This window comes from Eurosta solidaginis, chromosome 3 (assembly GCF_040869045.1).
Source record: "Eurosta solidaginis isolate ZX-2024a chromosome 3, ASM4086904v1, whole genome shotgun sequence".
Taxonomy (NCBI): domain Eukaryota; kingdom Metazoa; phylum Arthropoda; class Insecta; order Diptera; family Tephritidae; genus Eurosta; species Eurosta solidaginis.
In genome coordinates this window covers 245387405-245412469 of record NC_090321.1, presented here as the reverse complement: position 1 = coordinate 245412469, position 25065 = coordinate 245387405, and the positions used below count along the sequence as shown (strand labels likewise).

Below are 25065 nucleotides of genomic sequence, written 5' to 3'. Positions count from 1 at the left end.
TCTAGTACTCCATACAGTGCATTTACCAATATTACACCCTACACCTGTATTTACATTTTAAATGTATCCCCCAAATAGCATACATCTTACATCTTACGCTTACATTCAGGAAACCCCCCTAATAATTATTTTTTATTTTATTTATTTGAACTTATTTGTACAAGTAAGACTATGTCTTTTAGATAGTACATAAATTAGATCTTACAACTACAAATTACATATAAAAACGAGTTTTCTTGAAGAATAAAAGGTAAAGAAGATAATAACATTTAAAAAAGAAAATCTATTAATTTTTATTTGTACATTGTGTGAAAGTAGCATCTTTGGCCCATTAGTTGAATAATCAATGATAGAATTATATAATTAAGATAAGTTATGGATTAAGGAAGGATATTACTGCTAGCTTGAAACATCTGGCTTTTCCAATTACTTTCGTCTTGGAGGGTAGCGAGTTCCAAAGACGGATTGTACTGACAAAGAACATTCTGGAGGATGTCACGTACTTAAAGTTCGGGATCAATAGATTCAGAGTCCGAGTGGACTGACACAAAGTTAGTTTATTAAATAAGTAAGGCGGATATTGAAAATGTAGTAGTTTGTGTAAGAAACATAAATTTCTCATTTTTCCGAGAATTTGGGCAGCGTACGAAGATATTTCCTCTTAGAAAATACGAACCGAGCAGTATTGTTTATGGCTAGCTGCAAATTTATTAAGCGACAGCGAATCAAGGCTACCGTAAATAAGTTCGCCATAAGAAATGTGAACTATAATAAGAGCTTTGACTAGCTTCATTTTAGCGTTTCGCGGTAATAAATAGGCAGTTCTGTATAAGTTACGAAGGATATTATAGATTTTAAATAAAAATAAATAAATGTAAGGCGCGATAACCTCCGAAGAGGTCTCAGGCCGAGCTTCTCTTCCAATTTGGGTCGTGCTCCTCTTGATTTTCCCTGCAAATTGGCCGGACCGACCTACATGTTTTTTTGCCGACTCCGAACGGCATCTGCAAGGCAGATGAGTTTTCACTGAGAGCTTTTCATGGCAGAAATACACCCGGAGCGCTTGCCAAACACTGCCGAGGAGCGACCCCGCTTAGAAAAATTTTCTTCTAATTGAAAAACCTTATTTTTAAAATTTTGACATTGCTTTGCCCGGGGTGCGAACCCAGTGCATACGGTGTGGTAGGCGGAGCACGCTACCATCACAACACGGTGGCAGCCTATTATAAATTTTACCAACCACAAAGTTGATATGGTCAGTGCAGGTCAGATTTGAATTGATTTTGAATCCCAAATTGGTGACAGCATCGTAAAAAAATATTTTATCGCCATTAAACGTAATTTCAGGAAAGCTACTTAAATCATATGTTATATTCGATATTGCCATCGCCTTAGATTTTGTAGCATTAAGAGACAAGTTATTTAAAAGAGCCCAGTTCCCGATGCGTCTTAAATCATCATTCAGCCTAATAAATAAATCTTCCGAAAGCCCGATCGGGCGAGATATGTAAATTTGGGTATCGTCAGCATAAAGATGAATAGACACATTATGGCAGCAAGTGACTATATCGTTAATAAACAGAGTAAACAATATTGGGCCTGTGATGGATCCTTGCGGAACACCAGACATTATGGGCTTCAAATTAAATAACTTATCATCACATTGAACTTGCTGAAAGCGGCCAGGTAGATAACTTTGCATTAACTTAATTGCGAAAGGGCTGAAGTTATATGCTGTTTCAAGCTTTCGAAGTAATATAATCAACCATGTCAAAAGCTCTTGAGAAATCTAGAAGAACTAGAACTGTGAGTTCATTATGGTCGTAGGCTGGACGTATGCCCTCAAGAATTTTTAACATAGATGTAGCACAACTATGCTCTCTTCTAAATCCAGATTGAACCTCAGATAGTAAACGGTTATTATAAATATAGTCAGTTATCTGCTTTGATAGTAATTTCTCGTATACATTGGATAGAGCAGGTAGCAAGCTTATTGGTCTATAGTCTTTGCATGAAACCGGAGTCTTTGATTTAGGAACCGGAATGACATTAGGCCTTTTCCACTGAGTAGGAAACCTGCAGGATGTGATTGAAAAATTAAATATATGCGTTATCGAGGAGATTACATAAGGAAGAAGAAGCTTGATAAAACGTATGCTAATGCCATCGATTCCTACTGCATTGTACCTAATAGCCAAGATAGCATCCACCACATAACCCTCTGTTACTAATGTGAAATCAAAAATATTGGTATTCGGTCTAGTCTTTACCGCAATCATATCTTCGTTATCCTTATTGACATTAGCATTAGGTGTACTATGATTTGTATGATCACACAAGAAATGTGCATTCCAAACATTGGGGTCTACGTTGCATTGCAGATGATCATTTTTAGATATTGCGAAACAGCGTGGATTTTTCCAGAGAATTTTGGAATGAAGTTTGGAATAAAATTTAATGCTGAAGTAAGCTACCTTAGCATTTCGGATGCAGAGGTTGGTTTGGTTCCGTAAGAGACGGTAGGTTTCCCCGTGGTAATCATTCTGGCATCGCTATTGTGAGCAAAGATATTGATTAACCAAAAATCAGTAAAAGGTTGAGGTAAAATCGTCCATATATATATATCTTCAAAACATTTGCATATATGCGCTTCACTTATCAGCTCACTCTTGTAAACACGCCAAAAATTATGTGGGTTCACGCTAGCGCTTGCCCTTGACATTAAGAGTTCATGCGAGTTTCGTGCCTCCCATGCAGTACGTCGAGCAGCTTGTTGTTTATTTTCCAGCAACGAACTATGTGTTGTTGTATATTTCTTGCGAAAGCTTTCTTTCATTTTCATGCGCTTGTATTTGTATGTATGATATGCTTTTTTTGGCATTGTCTCCCCAATGCCATACCAATTTATATAAACATACATACATGTGTGTATGTATGTGTTTGCCTCTATTTTCCGCTTTGCTTTTGAAACACAACTATATTAATAAGTTAATTTTCTAACCTTTTAATAAACGTTAAAGCTTAATGTTAACATGTGTTGTTGGTGTTGTACCTAGGCCTTTGTGTGAGATGCGTTAATAGAAATTTTAATTGCGCATAAAAGTGGCTTCTTTTATAAGCAAAGGAAGTAGTGAAGGTCTTTCAAGTACATACATACATACATACCTACTACATGTGTGATTTTCTTATTATACTCAGCTGAGCAGAGCTCACAGAGTATATTAACTTTGTTCACATAGCGGTAATCCGTTACGGCATAAACTAATTGAGATAGATATAGACTTCTATATATCAAAATGATTTGGGCGAAAAAAGAAATTCATTTAGCCATGTCCGTCCGTCCGTCCGTAAACACGATAACTTGAGTAAATTTTGAGGTATCTTGATGAAATTTGGTATGTAGGTTCCTGGGCGCTCATCTCAGATCGCTATTTAAAATGAACGAAATCGAACTACAACCACGCCCACTTTTTCGATATCGAAAATTTCGAAAAACCAAAAAAGTGTGATAATTCATTACCAAAGACGGATAAAGCGATGACGCAAAATAGAAAATAAGTAAATTTGGACAATAGGCGTGGCACCGCCCACTTTTAAAAAAGGTAACTTAAAAGTTTTGCAAGCTGTAATTGGGCAGTCGTTGAAGATATCATGATGGAATTTGGCAAAAACGTTACTCCTATTACTATATGTGAGCTAAATAAAAATTAGCAAAATCGGATGAGGAACACGCCCACTTTTTAAAAAAAATTTGTTTATCTTTACAGTATATAAGAAATAATGTCAACATTCAACTCCAGTAATGATATGGTGCAACAAAATACAAAAATAAAAGAAAATTTCAAAATGGGCGTGGCTCCGCCCTTTTTCATTTAATTTGTCTAGAATACTTTTAATGCCATAATTCGAACAAGAACTTACCAATCCTTGTGAAATTTGGTAAGGGCATAGATTCTATGACGATAAATGTTTTCTGTGAAAATGGGCGAAATCGGTTGAAGCCATGCCCAGTTTTTTATACACAGTAGACCGTCTGTCCTTCCGTTCGGCCGTTAACACGATAACTTGAGCAAAAATCGATATATATTTACTAAGCTTAGTTCACGTACTTATCTGAACTCCCGTTATCTTGGTATAAAAAATGGCCGAAATCCGACTATGACCACGCCCACTTTTTCGATATCGAAAATTACGTCAAATAAAAAAAATGCCATAATTCTATAATAAATATGAAAAAAGGGATGAAACATGGTAATTGGATTGGTTTATTGACGCAAAATATAACTTTAGAAAAAACTTTGTAAAATGGGTGTGTCACCTACCATATTAAGTAGAAGCAAATGACAAAAGTTTTGCAGGGCGAAATGAAACGCCCTTGGAATCTTGGCAGGAATACTGTTCGTGGTATTACATATATAAATAAATTAGCGGTACCCGACAGATGATGTTCTGGGTCACCCTGGTCCACATTTTGGTCGATATCTCGAAAACATCTTCACACCTGCAATAAAGGGCCCCTCCATTTTAAAACCCTCATTAATACCTTTAATTTGATACCCATATTGTACAAACGCATTCTAGAGTCACCCCTGGTTCACCTTTATGGCAATATCTCGAAAAGGCGTCCACTTATAGAACTAAGGCCCACTTTCTTTTAAAATACTCATTAGCACCTTTCATTTGGTACCCATATCGTACAAACACCTTCTAGAGTCACCCCTGATCCACCTTTATAGCGATATCTCGAAAAATCCCTACACCTATAGAACTAAAGCCCACTCCCTTTTAAAATACTCATTAACACCTTTCATTTGATACCCATGTCGCACAAACACATTCTAGAGTCACCCCTGCTCCACCTTTATGGCGATATCCCTAAATGGCGTCCACCTATAGAACTATGGCCCACTTCCTCTTAAAACACTCTTTAATACCTTCCATTTGATACACATGTAATACAAACACATTCCAGGGTTACCCTAGGTTAATTTTCCTACTTGGTGATTTTCCCTTATTTTGTCTTCAAAGCTCTCAGCTGAGTATGTAATGTTCGCTTACACCCGAACTTAGCCTTCGTTCGTTTTCTGTTAAGTATTTTCTACTTTCCTCATTCCCATGCTTTAGCGTTCTTCATCAACATTTTTGTTATTCACCCACAGTTCAGTTGCATAAAGCTCTCACTTAACAGTTCATTGAAGCACGTTGAAAGGAATTTGTCTGCAAATATTTGTGTATGTAATGTGCATGTCCTTTAAATTGCATTTGTGCTATGCGAAACAAAGCCACACTTCAAAAGTGCTCACACGGTTTCTGAATAAATCTTATACAGGTTTTCCGAAGGACTTAAAAAGTTAAATGCATACTGTAATATTTCGTCAACCACTCGATCTCCGAAAATCTACGTCAAAAATATCCAATTCCATAATCTTTCTGGGAGTGTTTTTGCGATTAAAATAAGAAGAACAACAACAACAAACACAGTAGATCGGAATGAAACAGCATCGGCTATCAAATCCTTCGAACATTTTTGAAATCAAGAGAATTTTCGGCCTGCAAACGCTAGCAACAAAGTGCTACTCCATTTGAATGTCATCTTTAGACGTACACACGATGGATATGTACCAGAATCCTGCACAAGTGTACGAGTTGTTCGGATTCCTTAAGCAGCTAGGTTAGATTAGGTTGAGCTCTTCGGTCAATAAAGACCGACGGAATGTGTCCTTAGTGTTACCAGAATTTGTTCGACGACCAAACAGAAGAACCCCAAACAGCTGCCAGGACTTATGTTATAGAATAACTCTGTCCTATTGACAAATACTAGAGGTTTTCTAGGACCTAGCTTAATTGCTGTTTCGAGATCTGTCAACTTTGCCACTCTTAAAAGCTCGAGACTTGACCTGGGCAGCGCAGGACATGAACACAGAACGTGTTCAATCGTTACTTCCTGCACCTCGCACTTCCTACGTCTGCCGTTACTGGCGAGGTCTATCTTATAAGCATGCGACGCCAGAAGGCACTGTCCTGTTAGTATTCCTATTGTGAGCCTTAAGTCTTCTCTCTTCAGAGATATGAACCATTTTTGGAGTCTAATATCGTAGGCTTTGCACATTATCTTAAAAATTTTGCAGCTCCGCGCCTTTGTCCACGCCTTTACTGCTTGATGGGTTATAAGCAACTCTTGTCTTCTTTTGATTTCTTCCAAACAAATTGAGACGTCTATCATCGATTCAACGAGTGCTGCACCCTCCTTTGCCAACTGATTGGCCTTTTCGTTACCTTTCATCTCTTTATGCCCGTAAACGTAGTTTTTCCAATGCTTCTTTGCATTCCACAACACTTCTTCATGAAGTACTGTGCAAGGTTATTGCCTTACCCGACCCCTTCCATTAAGTTGGAGCAATCTAAGGAGCCAAAGAGTATGTACCAAAAACCCTCTGTTTTTATTTTCACAAACTATAGAGAGACTTACTAAGTAACCTGCACATAAGAGACAACGCTGACTTCTGCGGCATGAACAGACCTCAACACGCATACTGGAGAAGAAAATCAGTTGAAAGCGCCCTTTACGAGTTGATTAGTGTCAGCAACTTAAAGCTAAACCTAATTTTCAACCTCACCTACCCTTAGCAAATCTTGTTTATTTAGTACGCAAGGATCTGGCAACCCCAAGTTCCAAGACTTAGATGATACAACTTGGTTATATAAAACAATTCCCGAGATGGTCGGGCTAGCATCCTTACATCCTGCCTTTTTACAAGGATCTGTAGTTGCATGGATTGATTCTATGCCCAGTAGTAGAATTATCAACGCAACATTAGGCTTGGTATATGAAACGACTACAAGGCGCACCCTTCAGAGTAGCGTGCTGTCGCTTCTCCTATAGATACTGGTAGCGTACCAAATCCTGGAAACCTTTGGAGCAAAAGGAATCAAGGTAGTGTTTTTTGCTGCCGATTAAGGAAAGGAAATAAATGGAACATTGCGACATTTCCGACCAGGAAGTGCAAAACAGAGCTTGTGCTGCTCACTAGAAAAATACAGATTTCCTCCTTGTACTTGTCGAAACTGAACGGCACAACGGCAAATCTTCTGCAAAAGGCATTCGTGATGAAGAAACCGTGAATTGTCGCCGTATATCATCCATGATATTTGAATAGAGTGATTTCATCCATACTTACATATGGCACCCTAGTCTGAGCGAAAGCGCCGGAAAAAAAACGCATACAATTGAAAGATGAGAGGGCGCAAAGGCTCAGAAAAGCTTAGGTGTAATTTTTCATTTGCATGTGTCAGTGCAGGATTTTGTTAGCAAAAGGATTTTGTTATCAGAACAGAACGAACTCAGAGACCAATGCAAGAATCTCTGTCGGCGGCTTCAAACGGCAACTTGTTATAAAGCATTAAAAATGAACTTGTTAAGAGCCATCTTAATGTTTCTCTTGGGTTTCTGGGCCCAGCAGAAATGGTTCCAAAATGTATTTAAACTAACCGGACACCTCTGTACCATCACTCCAGCGAAATTATCGTGTTCATACCAGTATTGTGGGGCTTTCAAGGTCTTTACGTTGGCGTATACAAACAAGCTCCACCGGCTGGAGTTTTTGGAATCTCTACCGATTCCCAGAACTGCATACAAGACAAGAGTAGTTTTGTGCAACGTAGATATTTCGCTTCTGCTAAAGGAGTTCATTTCGGAAAGCGAGTTGTTTATTTAAAACTAATTGGAAAGTAGCTGGTTCTTACATTTAGCTCAACAGTTCTTTCGAATGAACGCAAATTCAGTGCTGTAGCGCCAAGAAGTGTGACTGTGTGAATCGTAAATCAACTGCCTTTTTACGTGGAGAGAAATTAAATACTGGTGAATTTGCCGCACTTTTCCCGTGGAACAAAAATAATTGCCCTGACCAGAAAATATCGAGCGGCATGCCAACTTCATGCGAAGCATGCCATGCTGTGAAAAACTACCTTTTAAAGCTGACAGCTGGCGATCGTAATGCCCATAACACTACTAAAATAGCAGTTATCTTATCGGGGCAGCAATTTAACAGGCGATACATTTAGATTCATAGTCGTGATGACAGTTTGCATAGATTAGTTGAAATTCCGGTGTTATGACTGTTTAGGTTACGTTGAAGTGGCTGTCCGGGAGCACATCTAGGCCACTTATGTTTGGCCCGTTGCGATACCACGCAAGATTCCTCTTCGAACCATTTTGAGGACTTGATAAAGGCTACCACGTTCTTTATGTCATATTAGAAGACCTGGCGCTGACTATCCAGATAGGGAGCTCAGAGAAAGCACTGCCTTGCGGCACTTATACCCGGGCAGCTGCAGATGAGGTAAACCACAGTTTCCTCCTCCGACGATAAGGCGCTCCTAACCGTGTTTTCATGATAGGTAGGCAGTGCCCACTTAGTACCGTACAAATGTTTTGATTTTATTCCTACTTAGGGTGCAGACACGGCAAAAACTTTTAGGATTCCATTTTGCCTGTGTCGTTCGATGTCTGACACACCCGTGTTTGTAGCCACTTTTTGTCGACTTTACGGTGCGTTCGTTCTATTAAGATTAGCCTCCATTAGGCAAGGGCATACCCAAGCGTTCTTGGTTAGGAAAAATCTGCCCGGTCGTACCGTGCCTAGCGAGTTCGTCTGCAATGCAGTTTATCTCGATCTCCCTGTGCGCCGAGACCCATGTGCGGTGCACATGCTTATATCGGGCCATCTCCTCAAAAAGAGATTGGCGATAGTTTAGTGTTAGTTCAGAATTGAACCAGTAAGATTTAATAGCAGCCTTGCTGTCTCTGGGATTAAATATTTCTTTGCTTATATTGTGTGTTCCTATCCTAACTGCGGCTTCCGTGATGGTTGATACTTCTGCCTGGAAGGCACTACTGTAATCGGGTACTCTGAAGGAGAGACTCCATCTCCAACTCTCACGTTTGCTTTGATCTTTAAGGTACTCTTTAATTTTGTGTAGAGGTGAAGATGGATATGCGATACATTTTTCTCAAGTCAATACCGTCTTCTTAGAATAAACACGCAACAACATAAGACCGTTTTATCATCCATGTACTAATACGCGTATCGTAAGAAAATACGCATCATTTTATACGATATTAAGATATGAGATGCTAAGTAATAAATACTTGGTTAAGATATGAGGTTTTGCACATCGGAATAACTCTTAACTGAAAACCATAATATTGTAGAAGCAAAGTAAATACTCGTAAGTAATTTCTACATACATGGAAGTGTACACTTGGCGGGCAGCGAAGCCTCGCGCCACCGTGGGCGGCTAGTGTAATATACTTACATATGTACCAGTTACACATTTGCATACGATTTTCTTGTTCAATCACTTCGGCTTCGTTGCGGTTAAAAGACAATTCAACTTGATGAAGCTTAATACATATTTCATTGCCTTTGTGTAGCACATTTTGTCTCAATTGAATTTTCAAAATGTTGCCTGCTGCTTGATGAGTGAGGCAAATGCCGGCGGCGTATGAGTAATTCGCATCATACGCATGTTTGAACAAATTGTCTGAGAAGTTTTATTTACATATTCGCTTTGATGAAAGTTAATTTAAATTCATTACTTATACAAAGCTGTTGTAGATTTTGTTACTTTGTAAAGTGTGTTGCAATCAAATTCTAAGCCATCAAATGTAAATCTTTCAGGAGCTGTAATAAATCAATTAGCAAGGTAGTACGTGTGTGATGCCTACAGTATTTGCATTGATTGACGAATATGTGATGTGAGCAAATTTAAATGCAAGAAGATTTAAATAGTTAATGCGTCGGTATGTTTCAATATTTGTTTTAACAGAAGATTTCTGAATTTCTCCTTTATACTGAAACTAGCAGATCCGGCAGACGTTCCACCATAACTTCGATATATCTGCATAAGTATTAAGAAGTTTTACCTCCTACTCTACTTCCCGTTATATCTCTCTGTCTCCCTTATTCCCTAACCTTTTTTCACTCCTCCCTCTGCCTTTCTCCTTCTTCTCGTCTCTTTCTCCTCTCCCTCTTTTCCATCACTTCTTTTCCGCTCAATCTATTCCTAACCCTCTATTTTCGTTTAACTCTATCTCTTTCTCAGTGTCCTTCTCGTTCCATTTTTTCTCTTCTCTATAGCTCTTCTTATTCTTCTCCATATCTTATTCCCAGTCCCACTCCTAGTCCAAGTCCCAGTCTCTGTTCCAGCCCCGTCCCAGTCTTAGTCGGTCCCTGGTCCATTTCCTGGAAAAAACTGTCGTAAGTTCTAATAAGTGCTTCCTATATACCAGGCAAGTCGAACCGTGAATAGATTTTGTTCGAATAGATCGGTCCCTGTAAAAGGTATCGTAAATACTAATATAGGAAAAGGGTTACCTATATACCAAATTTAGGCAAATCGACCAGTGAATAGAATTTGTTGGAATAGATCGGTCCCTGGTCCACTTCCAGACTTCACAGGAACACCTTTCGGGCTGCTGTGAAAAGATCCTGCAAATTGCTGACTTGTGACGCATAATGTGATGTGATGAATGTCCCACTCAAAGCAGGTATGCTCGCGCCGGTCATAGCGAACACACACACGAGCTGCATTTTTTGGACAAAGTGTTACTTTTTTTCAAACAATTTTGTTCATATAAGAAGGGAATCAAGTATTTTGTTTGATGCAAAACGAGGCTAAATATTTCATCCATCCGTTTTGAATTTATAACCTTGTAAACAAAATTTGTTTGATTCTTAATTTTTTTTTTTTTGTGGCAATTTGCCACGCTCCTATAATATAGCCCTCTAATTATATCAAAAATGCCCAACTCACGTAGCTAAACTTTCAAATGCAAAACCCCGTTTTAAAATCAGAGCATTCTTTGTAAAGTGATGGGCGTACAACGGTATTTAGCGTCTTGAATTTATAAGATTTATAAATAAATGTAAGTTTGTTCGCAAAAAACAAATAGAACAGATGAGAAAGCCAAGTTATATCAAGCACGTCAAAGTCATTTTATTATTTTTTGTCATTTCTGTAATTATTAACTTTTTTGGTTCAATGTTAGCCATAATCAAACCTTTTATATGATAATTGTGACGTGGTAAAAATGTGAAATAGTAAGAGTCTATAACTTAAGCAATTCAAAGCAAAAAGTTCTATAAAGCTTTATTTTTATAAGTGGGTGAGTGGTGCTAAAAAATACTGAGAGTGTTTGTCATCGAAAAATTCAGCGCAGTGGGAAAGTGCCATTTGCTGTCTATCTTATATAATTTATACGCCTTCAAAACGCAACTAGCAACTGCGCCAGTTTGAGTAATATCGCTGCAAACACCATGCAACAAATCAACACTTTTTTGTTTCATAGAAGTTGTTATTAGCTTTCATTTGCGCTTGAGTGTCTTGATCTGTTTTTGTCAATTCATAGCACATTACGCCAGTTACTCATACTTTGCGATAACTATCAGCAATTAGGAAATTAACTTTCTCTACAAATTGGCGGGACGGGACCTACATGTTTTATGCCGACTCCGAATGGCATTTGCAATGCAGACGAGTTTTCACTGAGAGCTTTTCATGGCAGAAATACACTCGGAGTGTTTGCCAAATCACTATTGAGGGGCGACCTCCTCTTAGACACATTTTTTTTTCTAATTGAAAGAACTTGTTTCCAAAAATTTTTATATTGCGTTGCCTGAGGCATGAACCCAGTATCTTCGGAGTGGTAGGTGGAGCACGGTACCATCACACCATGGCGGCCGCCACTAATAATTCAATGAATAATTCATCGACCGATAAGTGTTGTTTCTTCCCATGACAAGTACTCGTATAATTACTTTTTTCATAGTGATGCATTTGTTATTATTATTGCTGTCACTGAATTATAGTCTAGTCGTGTGCCATATTAAATAGGCAACTTATACCATTGCTATATTAAATTAACGGTGTCATACAAATACTTTAGCAAGGGCCTAAGCCGCTATACATTTCATATATGCGCGTGAAGGTTTTGCGTTGGATTGTATGATACATATTTTAGTAATTCAAGTAGTAGGCCGAAAGCACCAATCAAAAGCGCACACACAATAGCAAAACAACCACACTTTCTCACATTGAGGATTTGCGTGATTGAAAGCGCATATCATATGATTATTCCCAGCAAAAAACTTAAACCTTTTATAAGGCTTATTTCAGCTGGCCATAAGACTTATAGTATCAGGCTTTAATTCTATAAACAATATTTGTTTTGTGGGGTATTCCTTATAATACTCCTTATTTTTCTGTACTTTTGTCATCAGACCTAAGGTTTATCTGAAAGATACCGTTATATATAAGGCTTATAGCATATAATCGGTGGTTTACATAGGAAATTGGTATAGGCCGTTAGGTAGAAGATAACAACCTTATTATTAGGCATATATACGAAACAAAATAAGGTTTACATAAAACTTTATTATAAGACAATAATTGTTGTATTAAGCCCTTTTATATAAGATTAAGGTCGATAGTCTTAGCCGCTTGCCTTTTCAAAGTAAAATAATTAAATTATAATTACAATTAGTTGAAGTAAAATAATTATTTACAATTGTATTTCTAACTAGCAGACCCGGCAGACGTTGTTCTGCCCTAAATTTTGTCTATCTGCATACGTTTTAATAAGCTTATTCCGTCTAACTCTGCCCTCGCCTCTCTACTTTTCCCTAATCTTTGTATTCACACCTCCCTCCGTATTTTTCGCTTCATCTATCTCCATCTTCCTCTCATTCTATCTCTTTCTCAGTCTCCTTCTCCTTCTCTCTTTTCTCCTCTCTCAAGTTTTTCTCATTCTTCTTCATATCTTATTGCCAGTCCCATAGGGTGGTATGTATTTTGTTCCAGTCCCATTCCGAGTCTCAGTCCCAGTCCCACTCCGAGTCTCAGTATCAGTCTCAGTCCCAGTCCTAGTCCTAATCCCAGTCCCAGTACCGTGTGTTTAATAGGCATATTTTATAAACGAATTTTACGATTGCCCCTTTTCACATTTTGTGTGAAATCTCCGAAATAATTTGAGATATTGAAATAGATCTCACATCACAATGTAGTACTCATTTCTACCTTTCGTTTGACATCCATGTTGGCAAAACTAATTTTGGGTCACATGTGGATCAATAACTCTGGAACCGGATAAGATATTCTGATGAAAGATGTCTTAAATTTTAGGATAGACGTCTATTAATATAATAGTGAAGGTAAGTGGAGTAATAGAGTAGGTTTTGGATGTGGTGGGCATAATGGTAAAAAAACAACATTTTTGGTCACCCTGAGTCCACATTTTGGGCAATAACTCGGGAACTGGGTGAGATATCCAAATGAAAGTTATCCTAAGTTTTAAGTTAGACGTCATGTGATAGAATGGTGAAGTTTCATGCAATTCTAACCAGTAGTTTTTACGTGATGCCCGGACAATCATACAGACAGACAGACAGACAAAAATTCTAAAAATTGTAGATTTGGGTTCCGTTGGTCCAATAACGACCCCTCCTCTCAGTTTTTCTTGAATATCTTCAATGTACAGTCATCAACCTGTTACAATTTTATTATATGTAGAGATAAATAAATAAATAAATAAGATTAATAACAAACTCAAGCTTAATATAAGGCGTTAAAATAAGATAATTGCGTTAAGATAAAACGTAATTGAGTACAATAAATAAATATATATTATATGGTTTATGAGTAAGGTATAACAGGAATACTATGCCACATCTTATATGTTATTTCTAATTGCTGTTTTTATGTGCAGGTCCCTTTCCGCTCTTATTTGGAATCCAAATCTATAAATGCAGTTTTGGTTGTAAAGATGGAGATTCGTGTTATTACCAAGCTTTGGGCATTATTGGTCGTAGCGCTTTTGTTTAGCTACATTTTATTAAAATAATTTGTTAAAAATAAACGATTTTGCGCACACAAAGAAATTTATTTGTACTATGGCACTATTGTGAATATTCGATTAGAACTAACACTGCATTACCGGCAGTTGCTAACATTCGCAAGATGGCAGCTCAAGCACATGTAAGTTTTCATTGATAGATGATTAACTGATAGAACAGCTGATTTCTGTTGATATTTGATATGAGACTTTTATATTTGGTGCGCAAGATACGCACGGCTCCGGCTAATTATAACCTAAATATATGTCTTATTGCACATAACAAAATTAGGCTTGCATAGAACTTTTAATAAAACAACATCTGACTTTAAATTCCTTTATTCATCTTCATAATAACCTATTTAAAAACTTTATTAAAGTATATATTTTTCCAGATATCCTCTCCCAGATGTTTTTTGGAGTCGGCCAGTGTATAGGAAAGATACAATAACTGGAAATAGATCTCCTCGTACAGCGAGAAATATAGAATTTACATCATTGATGGATTTGTTGAAACGATATTATGTAGGTTTACTTATTGAACCTAGTTTTATCGACGTACTAATTTTTCAAATAAAAAAAAAAATCCAGTTTCCTTAAAAAAAGTACGAAAATTAATCGACTATAGTAAGGTTTTATTTATCATATATCCCGTTTAAGTTAAGGCGACGTTTTTTTATACCTTTCATGAAAATTTGATTCTTGGTGTGATGGTAGCGTGCTCCGCCTACCACACCGTATGCCCTGGGTTCACACCCCGGGCAAAGCAACATCAAATAGATAAGGGTTTTCAATTAGAAGAAAATTTTTCTAAGCTGGGTCGCCCCTCGGCAGTGTCTGGCAAGCGCTCCGCGTGTATTTCTGTCATGAAAAGCTCTCAGTGAAAACTCATCTGCCTTGCAGATGCCGTTCAGAGTCGGCATAAAACATATAGGTCCCGTCCGGCCAATCTGTAGGGAAAATCAAGAGGAACACGACGCAAATTGGAAGAGAAGCTCGGCCTAAAATCTCTTCGGAGGTTATCGCGCCTTACATTTATTTATTTTATTTTTATTTATTATTACGACTGTTTAGGCATAAAACTTAAACTACGAAATACAATTCATCAGTTCAATCACTCAGTTCAATTGTCATGTGATTCCGAACAGCATATTTACTTGGATGACAAACAGACCATTCTGGGAGTCACTCTTTTAAGGGAAGTTGGAAATGACGCGTTTCCAATCCTTCAGTGCTCCCAGCATAAGGCAACAAAATTTGGAACATATATTTTTCTTTTATATTGTTATTTAAGCTGCCGGAATGTATTAGTCTCCGATCAACGCAGTTATACATGTATTTGGATGTTGGAAATAACGTGTATCCAATCATCCCTCAACTTTGTTTAGTAATGGCGCTGCCGGGGTGCCCCCCATAAATTCAGAAAACAGAAATTCCGAAACACACTTTTTCTGAAAACTTTAGTCAGAACCCTTTTTTTAGAAAGAAAAAATTCTGAAGTCAAAACTCAGAAGTCAAATTTCAGAAATAATTATTCAGAAGTGAAGTTTCAGAAGTCAAAATTAAGAAGTCAAATTTCAGAAGTCAAATTTCAGAAGCCAAATTTCAGAAGTCAAAATTCAGAAAGTAATCAGAATACAGAAAAAACATTAAATTTTTCTCAAAATTCAGAAAAGTTGATTTATTTGGAAGGTATTATGTATAAAGAAAAAGTAGTACAATCTAAAATTTTAAATTGTGTGCAATGACAAGCATGTAATTAATTAAATCATTTTCGCGTTCATCTTTTTCAAAGGAATTTACAATACTAAACAAACGCTGATCGAAGTCTTTGTATTTTTTCTTGCGTTTTCGATATGGCTCACCTCCAACTGAAAATTGCTGTAGCTTTGTTTCTGTTATTGCCTGTTCGTTTTTTATTTTATTTATGAAATTAAATATGTTAGGGTGTGCCCCAAATGCATTTCGAATGGTGTTGTACCACCTTTCGATAGAATTATTTGGTTGGGCTTCACCCAAACGACTTCTTCCGACGTTGCTGTGTTCCAGGAAGTGGCATTCCAATATAAGTTACCTCGAAATAATTAAATAAGTTTTGTATTTCGGAATTGTATTCCTTTTCTTCGTTATCCACATAAAATTCCAGTTCAGATGTCAATCCGAATGCATCGATCACCATTTCTTCTGGAACAAATGCAAGTGCTAATAAATATTTCAAATTCATCGCGAAAATTGAAGAATTTTTATACCTCTTTTGCAGCCCTAATGATTGGATATGTCTCCAAATGTTTTTGGAAAAGTGGAGAAACATCTATGAATTAATGCTTCGGGAAACGAGTTTTTTACTGAATTAATTGCCGCCTTCTCGAAATCCAACATCACATATTAGTAATTGATATTAGAGAAAAATTGTAAGTTTACAAACGGCGATGGTTACTAGGACATGTTTCTGAATTTCACTAATTTTCTCTAATATCAATTACAAAAACCATTGTATAAAGCAATATGAGCAAAGCTCGCTAATTAAATACATATGATCACATATTTAGGTTAAAATGAGTTTCTTTGTTCTAATAAAGTCTTCATTATGATGTTATATGTTTCTTGTTTTTTGTTACGTACTAGTACATATACCAAGGGAACTATTAAACCATTTAAACCTCCTGCAAATAATAGAATTTCAATAGAATCGTTAACTGTATTCAAATATATACATATAAAGGAAACACTTGCCATGCAATGTATATAGTTGGGAAAAAAGTGGAGGAACAACAGAAAATGTGCCGTCCATATGAATCGAGGAGCAACTTGCTAAAAATTTAAAATTTCCTTCTGTGGAAAAAATGATTAGCCTTTGATAATTTGGCCCACTATCATATAGCAAAAATTTTTTTCCATCTATTGTTTTGATAAACTCATTTTCAAGAACGAGTTCTTTGAGATTATTAGGATTTTTCGGAACGAAATTTAGAGCACGTGTTCGCCTGACGGTGCGCACCATTTGATCGACTGAAGGGAGAATCGGTCTAACAGCTATATTTGCATTTGATATAATCTGTCCTACAATATCTCTCGAGGTACGACACTCGTCAGTAGCCTTTCCTTTTAAGTCTTTTGCCAATCGATAACATTCCACTTTCCTAGCATCTGGTGCATGTAAATGTATGCCTGTTATCTTCATGTTGTCATCATCTTCACCTGGTTTCACGTTGTTATATCGAATTAATTTGGCACCACAATTCGATTCACTTTTTTTACTAAAACATATTCACGAAAGTGAAAAAACTTCCAATTTTGTGAATTAGAATTAAGTTCTTACTTTCTACAGAAAAAATAATCTGTTTCATTATACGACCTATCGAATGTATATTCAAATCCATCTAAGAAAATTTACAATAACCCGAAAAAGTGATGATAAAAAATAAAGTCAGTGGTCATACATTAAAAATGGATTAGTAGTTTATACTTAAAATATATCAAAACTGAAAAACCAAACATTTAAGTAATCAGAAGGCAGAAAGACATTTATAACTTAAAATTTGGAAAATAACCAGATGGCTGGAAAAAAATTCAGAAGTCAAATTTCAGAAGTCAAAATTCAGAAAGTAATCAGACAGCAAAAAAACATTAAATTTTGCGCAAAATTTTGACTTCGGAAGTTTGACTTCTGAATATTGACTTCTGAATTTTGACTTCTGAAAATTGACTTCTGCAATTTTGATTTCTGAATTTTTGTTTCTGAGTTTTGACTTCTGAATTTTTGCTTTCTGAAAAAAGACTTCTGACTAATGTTTTCTGAAAAAATGTGTTTCTAAATTTTTGTTTTCTGAATTAATGGGAGGAACCCGCTGCCGGAATGCATGAAGATTCCGATCAGCACAGCTCACCATATAATGGGAGGTTGAAAAAGACGTGTTTCCATTCCCCCCTGTTCCAACTTTTGTTTGGCCTTATTTTCGTTACACATCAAATAATTTTATTGTTATATTGAAGCTGTCGGAATGCAAGTGATTCCGATCAGCAACACTAAATATCGGGTGAAAGTACCGCATTCCAGAGAAATTAGTTGTTGGAACGGTCTGGAGTTAAATGGTATATTAAGTTTGCCACGTATATCAAAAATGTAAGTCTTTAAAGGAGAAAAGATAGACCCACCTATAAGTATACGAAATGGTCAGGATGTCGAGCTTAGTTTATTTGGCTATGTTCGTCTGTCTGTCTGTTTGAACGCAAACTAGTCCCACAACTTTTGAGATATCTTGATGAAACTTGGTGAGCTGGTATATTCGGGTGTCCCATTGACTATTTGTCGAAACCGACTACATCGGACCACTAATACAACCGTTATTTCTAAAAAGAGGGTTTTAGTCATTTATTCCTGATTTTAACATCTAGAACATTGAAATTTTAGAGAATGAATGTTGTGTCAAGAGTTAAATGTCAAGATCGGTCATATAATATATATACTATACACCCGATTACTTAGATAAGAGGTTTAACGTAATTTCTTCCTCATTTTAACTGTTAGAAATTTCATAAGATGCTTACACATTTGTCATACGTTATTGTCTGAAAAAAACGTTAAGATCGTTCGTATATATGTATAATATATATCCCATATAACTGATTGTTCAGATTTTATGAATTTTTGAAATTTCAACACATTATGGTTCAGCTCCATTCCTGAAAGGTATAAGGTCTTCGGCACAGCCACAGTCTGTCCCGTCCTTAGTTGTTATACTCAGTTGAGCAGAGCTCACAGAGTATATTAACTTTGATTGGATAACGGTTGGTTGTACAGGTATAAAGGAGTCGAGACAGATATAGACTTCCATATATCAAAATCATCAGTATCGAAAAAAAATTTGATTGAGCCATGTTCGTCCGTCCGCCCGTCCGTCTGTCCGTTAACACGATAACTTGAGTATATTTTGAAGTATCCTGATGAAATTTGGTAGTAGGTACCTGGGCACTCATCTCAGATCGCTATTTAAAAAGAACGAAATCGGACTACAACCACGCCCACTTTTTCGATATCGAAAATTTCGAAAAACCGAAAAAGTGCGATAATTCATTACCAAAGACGGATAAGGCGATGAAATTTGGTAGGTGGGTTCGCCTTATGACGCAAAATAGAAAATTAGTAAAATATTGGACAATGGGCGTGGCACCGGCCACTTTTAAAAGAAGGTAATTCAAAAGTTTTGCAAGCTGTAATTTGGCAGTCGTTGAAGATATGAAATTCAGCAGGAACGTTACTCTTATTACTATATGTGAGCTAAATAAAAATTAGCAAAATCGGAGGACGAACACGCCCACTTAAAAAAAAAAAGGACTTGTGGCACTCGGGGACTGCCGCGGTAAAGCTATTGCATATTAATTCAAGTTTTGTCTTTGATATTAATTTAAGTTAACCTTTTTAAGCGTGGTGACAGATAAGAAAACAAATGTTTACTTTTATTGAATAAATGAGAAGTTAATATTTAACTTTCACTTTAACTTTAACTTTATTTTTAACTTTAACTTTAACTTTCACTTTAACTTTAACATTCACTTTAACTTTAACTTTATTTTTAACTTTAACTCAAACTTTGACTTTAACTTTAACTTTAACTTTAGCTTTAACTTTAACTTTAACTTTAACTTCAACTTCAATTTTAACTTTATCTTTAACTTTAACTTTGACCTTATCTTTAACTTTAACTTTCACTTTAACTTTAACTTTAACTTTATTTTTAACTTTAACTTTCAACTTTAACATTCACTTTAACTTTAACTTTAACTTTATGATCCGGGGTGGGTGTGAGCTTAGCACCTGCTAACAAGCCAACCTAATATAAACGCACGCAAGTCATTTTCTGTCAAAAATGTCTCATGCACATACAACTTGTATGAGAGCAACTCAAATTGAATTTGCTGCGTGAAAACCTAACTCGATTTCCAATTTTTGTTCTGCGTGACATTTAGATTTGACGTTTGCACACATGCTTTACATTGTCGCAACGCATGCTTATTTGGGTTAGGGCAAAAAACGCCGGTTGTTTGCGTGCGCTAAAAAAACGCAGTGCGGTTTTATTAGGTTGGCTTGTAAGCGACCATATATGTATACGATAAGCGATAGCACAATGGCTACTTCGTGAAAATCAACGACAGCTTTTTTAGTTTGATTTCGATGGTCGTACGTTGAGGAAGTATCGCACGCGCGCTTAACACAGAGTACCAAAGAGTGCGTGTGACACGTGTTCACCGTTCAAGCATTGAAATCAAACTAAATAAATAATTGATTTTGCTTTCGTGCTCGCTACGCGTTCGTGTTTACTAACACATTCTCAATTTGGTAACCGTGTAAATGTAGTGGTGCCCACCGCTGTTTATGATAGAGATCCAATTTTATGTATTTGGCCTGTTGCTAACACCGAACCTTTGCGAACCTTTTCGAACCTTTTCGAGCCTTTTCGGATCTTTTTTGACAAATATCCGTTACGGTTTTTTTTTTGATTTAGTCGCCAAGCCCGCGATAAAATCTATGCAATAGCTTAAAAATGTTTAAAAGTCAAATTTTAACAAAAAATTTAATATCTTTACAGTATATAAGTAAATTATGTCAACATTCAACTCCAATAATGATATGGTGCAACAAAATACAAAAATAAAAGAAAATTTCAAAATGGGCGTGGCTCCGCCCTTTTTCATTTAATTTGTCTAGAATACTTTTAATGCCATAATTCGAACAAAAGTTTCACAATCCTCGTGAAATTTGGTAGGGCCATAGATTCTATGACGATAACTGTTTTCTGTGAAAATGGGCGAATTCGGTTGAAGCAACGCTCAGTTTTTATACACAGTCGACTGTCTGTCCTTCCGCTCGGCCGTTAACACGATAACTTGAGCAAAAATCGATATATCTTTACTAAACTTAGTTCACGTACTTATCTGAACTCACTTTATCTTGGTATAAAAAATGGCCGAAATGCGACTATGACCACGCCCACTTTTTCGATATCGAAAATTACGAAAAATGAAAAAAATGCCTTAATTCTATACCAAATATTGAAAAAGGGATGAAACATGGTAATTAGATTGGTTTATTGACGCAAAATTTAACTTTAGAAAAAACTTTGTAAAATGGGTGTGACACCTACCATATTTAGTAGAAGAAAATGAAAAAGTTCTGCAGTGCGAAATCAAAAGCTCTAGGAATTTTGGCAAGAATACAGTTCGTGGTATTGCATATATAAATAAATTAGCGGAACCCGACAGATGATGTTCTGGGTCACCCTGGTCCATATTTTGGTCGATATCTCGAAAACGCCTTCACATATACAGCTAAGGGCCACTCCCTTTTAAAACCCTCATTAATACCTTTAGTTAGATACCCATATCGTACAAACGCATTCTAGAGTCACCCCTGGTCCACCTTTATGGCGATATCCCGAAATGGCGTCCACCTATAGAACTAAGGCCCACTCCCTTTTAAAATACTCATTAACACCTTTCATTTGATACTCATTTCGTACAAACACATTCTAGAGTCAACCCTTGTCCACCTTTATGGCGATATCCCGAAATGGCGTCCACCTATAGAACTAAGGCCCACTCCCTTTTAAAATACTTATTAACACCTTTCATTTGATACTCATGTCGTACAAACGCATTCTAGAGTCACCCCTGGTCCACCTTTATGGCGATATCCCCAAATGGCGTCCACCTATAGAACTAAGGCCCACTCCCTTTTAAAATACACATTAACACTTTTCATTTGATACTCATGTCGTACAAACGCATTCTAGAGTCACCCCTGGTCCACCCTTATGGCGATATCCCGAAATGGCGTCCACCTATAGAACTATGGCCCACTCCTTTTAAAATACTCATTAACACCTTTCATTTGATACTCATGTCGTACAAACGGATTCTAGAGCCACCCCTGGTCCACCTTTATGGCGATATCCCGAAATGGCGTCCACCTATAGAACTAAGGCCCACTCCCTTTTAAAATACTCATTAACACCTTTCATTTGATACTCATGTCGTACAAACGGATTCTAGAGCCACCCCTGGTCCACCTTTATGGCGATATCCCGAAATGGCGTCCACCTATAGAACTATGGCCCACTCCCTTTTAAAATACTCATTAACACCTTTCAGTTGATACCCATATCGTACAAACGCAATCTAGAGTCACCCCTGGTCCACCTTTATAGCGATATCCCGAAATGGCGTCCACCTATAGAACTAAGGCCCACTCCCTTTTAAAATACTCATTAACACCTTTCATTTGATACACATACTGGTTCACCTTTATGGCGATATCCCGAAATGGCGTCCACCTATAGAACTATGGCCCACTCCCTTTTAAAATACTCTTTAATACCTTTCATTTGATACCCATGTCATACAAACACATTCCAGGCTTACCCTAGGTTAATTTTGCTAAATGGTGATTTTCCCTTATTTTGTCTCCAAAGATCCCAGCTGAGTATGTAATGTTCGGTTACACCCGAACTTAGCCTTCCTTACTTGTTTTTATTTACTTTAGGGTTAAGGCTTATTTATAGCGATGAAAAGGCGTATGATCTTTATCATCGTTATTCTAAGGTTTATTTGTCAGGAGTGAAACCAGTACGCCTCAGTGCTTACAACCGCCTATGACAGTTTTTGCTAGGTCGTTAAATCATATGTTCACACACGCTCACCCACTCGTAATGGTACACGTGCGGATGAAAGTGAAAACCACGAAGAAACAACAATCGTATAGTTTGCTCTTTTTTGTTTTGTGCTAAATTTTATTGACTTACAGCTTTTGTACTGCGTTACATGAAACAACAAACAGTAAAGATAATAACAAAAAAAAAAAAAAAAAACAATAACAGAACAAAAACAACTTAAACAGCACGAATGTACTGTTGTTATGTAATCGAAGCAAATGTTAGTTATGCCAAAGTTGAGCCTCATTGCACAAATGTAGGGTGTCGGCGGTAGGCGTTGGCAGACGATTTGGTAAGCTAATTTGTCGTTTACTATTAATAGACAGCTTAATGAAATCAAGTCTTGAATTATTAATGTTGCTTGCTTAAGTATATTGTGTTTGGCTTGTGCTAAATATAGCTGCTCAACTTTTATTTTGATGCTATTTAATAAATCGTTTTGTTAATGCTTGGCATTTGGCAGCCATGATTGCACAAACTTGTGAGGTATTACCGGTAGGATCGATGAATAGTTGATGGTTTCCTTAATGAACGTTTGGGTTTGGTGATGACATGTGATTGGTAGGTGGTTGCTTGCTTATGACTGGTAGAAATACAAGGTCATACCATATCCCATTCTTTTTTGAATATTGAACCAGTCGATTTTTTCGCAGCCTATTATGACCATTTTTAATAAATTCAGGGTCTGTATCGTGTTATACGACCACGTATAGATAAGCACTTTCACTCAAAAGATAAATATGAATGTGTCAAAATATTTGGAAAATGATAACAAGGTATGAATCTAAACTGGTAGCGACTAAATCACATATTTCAAAATCCGAATCACCTTTTCAGACTAATTGCGATTCAAAAAATTTATTTCGATCAGTGATTGTATAACACGATACGTGCCCAGATTTAAATAAAAAGATGATAAAAAATTGTAAGGACTACCTTTATATAAATGGACCAAAAAATAGAAGGCAATTTTTCCTTTAATACAAATATAATCTTGTTGAATTCTGACTAAAAAACTTTAACAATAGCTCTTGTAAAAGAATTTTGGAACTTAAAACTATAAAGGCGGAGCGCAATCTTTCAATTTAAGGCAAACCATGTACTTGGGATTAACTAATTGATTATTTAAAATTTAAGCACGCGCTGCCTACAGAAAGGCATTTGGAATTTTGGGTTCTGACTCACTGCCCAAGTTTCATGTCTCTAGCTCACCGGGAAGTTACTTAAAAATCGATTGCAAGATTCCCCTCGTTTTTCAAGGATTTGCACTTATCTTGTCTAGTGCGCCACCTAGCGGAAATTTGTTTTCTATAAGTTGTATTGTCACTAGGCCTCTAACTAAGTGCCAAGCTTCAAGTCTCTAGGTAACCGGGAAGTAAGTTAAAAATGGATTGAAAGATTCCCAAATCAAAACTAATTCTCTTAATATCTCGATCCATGCGCCACCTAGCGAAATTTGTTTTGATCAAATATTACATTGCCACCGGGTTCTGACTCACGGCCCAAGCTTCAAGTCTCTAGCTCACCGGGAAGTTACTTAAAAATGGATCCGTTTTTAAAGGATTTGCAGTTATCTTGACTAGCGCGTCACCTAGCGGAACTTTGTTTTCTATAAATTGTATTGTCATCAGGCCTCTAACTAAGTGCCAAATTTCAAGTCTCTAGGTGACCGGGAAGTTAGTTAAATATGAACTGAAAGATTCCCAAATTAAAATTTGTTTTCTTGGCATCTCGATCCGCGTGGCGTAAGCGAATTTTTTTTGATCAAATGTTGCATTGTCACCGGGTTCTGACCCACGGCCCAAGTTCCAAGTCTCTAGTTCACCGGCAAGTTACTCAAAAATCGATCGCAAGATTCCCCTCGTTTTTCAGGAATTTGTAGTTATCTCAATTAGCACGCCACCTAGCGGAACCTTGGTTTCTATAAATTGTATTGTCACCAAGCCTCGAACGGTGCGCCAAGTTTCAAGTCTCTAGGTCACCGGGAAGTTACTTAAAAATGGATTGAAAGATTCCCAAATCAAAACTAATTTCTTAATATCTCGATCCATGCGCCACCTAGCGAATTTTTTTTGATCAAATATTGCATTGTCACCGGGTTCTGACTCACGGCTCAAGTTTCATATCTCCAGCTCACCGGGAAGTTGCTAAAAAATCGATTGCAAGATTCCCCTCGTTTTTCAAGGATTTGTAGTTATCTCACTTAGCCCGCCACCAAGCGGAATTTTGTTTTCTGTAAATTGTATTGTCACCAAGCCTCGAACTGTGTGCCAAGTTTCAAGTCTGTGGGTCAGCGGGAAGTTAGTTAAAAATGGATTGAAAAATTCCCAAATCAAAACTAATTTTCTTAATATCTCGATCCATGCGCCACCTAGCGAAATTTTTTTGATCAAATATAGCATTGTCACCGGGTTCTGACTCAAGGCCCAAGTTTCAGGTCTCTAGCTCACCGGGAAGTTACTTAAA

At 36.9% G+C, this 25065-nt stretch overlaps 1 protein-coding gene across 23 annotated transcripts in view; it reads left to right on the top strand.

Annotated features, from left to right (window-relative positions):
- Trpm (transient receptor potential cation channel, subfamily M) overlaps positions 1-25065 on the top strand; it is a 793755-nt gene that overhangs the window by 174087 nt on the left and 594603 nt on the right. For 13 of the 23 annotated variants that reach the window (XM_067775779.1, XM_067775781.1, XM_067775778.1 and 10 more), the window contains one exon: positions 13766-14034. The exons of 9 other annotated variants lie outside the window; for them this stretch is intronic. The gene's annotated coding sequence lies outside the window, so the exon portion shown is untranslated. Of the gene's footprint in view, positions 1-13765; positions 14035-22497; positions 22892-25065 lie in introns of those variants that run through there. One more of the 23 variants, XM_067775793.1, reaches the window with a different exon arrangement.